Raw genomic sequence first — 1,709 nt, 5'->3', positions numbered from 1 at the left:
TTTAGTCTAGGTCTACCTCAAGTAACTTGTCCACAAGATCTGAACATGATACTAATGATATTTCTCTTCATCCTCCACCCCCTACTTCGAAGTGATGGACATACTTTTTTTTGGCTTTTCACCACAGCTGAACCTCTAGAAGTTAGGTCGTCTATGTTGAACTTTCATCATTATCGTTTACTACTTTAATGTCATGAAAAATATTCACCAATCTAAATAAAAGTATCAAATCTTGTATGAACCTTTAAGGACAATTGAAAAAACCTCGACTAAACATTATGTTGAAGACATTGATGATATTGCATATATTTAATGAGTTTATCCAAGGGACAAAATCGACAATGAAGATATTATCAATTTCTCTTGTGAATTTTAATTCTGAAGCACCAATAATATTGCTAAGTATAAAGTCTTACGATACTTTGTTATATTGACACACTTTTGTTTCCTTAATATTATGAATATCACTAAATGTATTTTGTTGTCTTTTCCTTTCTACCCCTCATATATTTAACCATTTATTACCCAACATTATATGCCTTTCTCTTATTCTAACCATGTAAGATACATATTTTTAAGTAGTACATTCATAAATAAGTTTGCTAAGATTTCATTACATTGTTTCGGTCATGCTATTAATTCCACTGAAGGGGATGAAATGATAAAAATAAAATCCCTTATTTGGATGGACCACAATATGTTGGGACATGTAGTTAACGTCATGTTAATCCCATAGAAAGGTCGTTTTATCTTTATCATTATCTAATTGTACTTTGAATATACCAATCACTTGGAGGAATTTGAAGTTTGTACCATGACTATTCTAGCTGCCTACAAATCAAAAGTGAAATGTTGAAAGCATATTGGGATTTGACCTAATTATCAACCAGATGAATCAAAAATATAAAATTTGGGATAAGAAGATGATCATTTATATGTACATATTAGACAAATGTCTAAAAGTTGAAGTCATTTTCCATCATGTCCTTCCCCTCAAAAATATAATCAACTAGTTGGCGTTCTAGTTGTTTTATTTTCAATGTTAAAAGTAAGTCATGATGAAGAATAGTCACTCACAAGAATGAAAGTCACGACCATCCTGCTTACTATCAAATGTAGAAGAAAGCTAGATAGAAAATTCTCGTACCAAATATTATATCGTAACAGTGGGATACCCTCCTTGAGAATCAGAATATAATTGGGGCACCCTTTTATTCTTATTATATAGAATAAAGGCAGTGTGACTTGTTCAAACAAAAAATCATTTTATCAAGAGTAATGATCTGTGTTGACCAACGGAATTCAAGTCAAGAAAAATGTTGTCTGCCTCATATCAAGGACAATTATTTCAAAATATCTTAAAAGAAGAACATATGAACTTCAGAGCTTCAAAAGAAAGAATTAGTACTCAAGAAGATTTCACATATTTAAAAGGACTAGCACATAAGTGGACTCCCAACTATATGAGCCCCAATACCAATACATTCAAGTTTTGTTATGATCTACACCAATATGGATCAAGAAGACTTATCACTACTTTCACACATTGATGCTTCAAAAAGTATTACATCTAAATGAAGACCCGCTAGGTTGAAAATCCAAAAGGACGACCTAGGCAAAAATTAAGGTATAAAAAAAAATACCCGCTAGGTTGAAAACCTGAAATGGAGACCTAGGCAAAAATTAGGGTACAAAAAATAATAATAAAT

Source organism: Cicer arietinum, chromosome 5, assembly GCF_000331145.2.
Source record: "Cicer arietinum cultivar CDC Frontier isolate Library 1 chromosome 5, Cicar.CDCFrontier_v2.0, whole genome shotgun sequence".
Taxonomy (NCBI): Eukaryota; Viridiplantae; Streptophyta; class Magnoliopsida; order Fabales; family Fabaceae; genus Cicer; species Cicer arietinum.
This window is presented reverse-complemented; position numbering follows the sequence as displayed.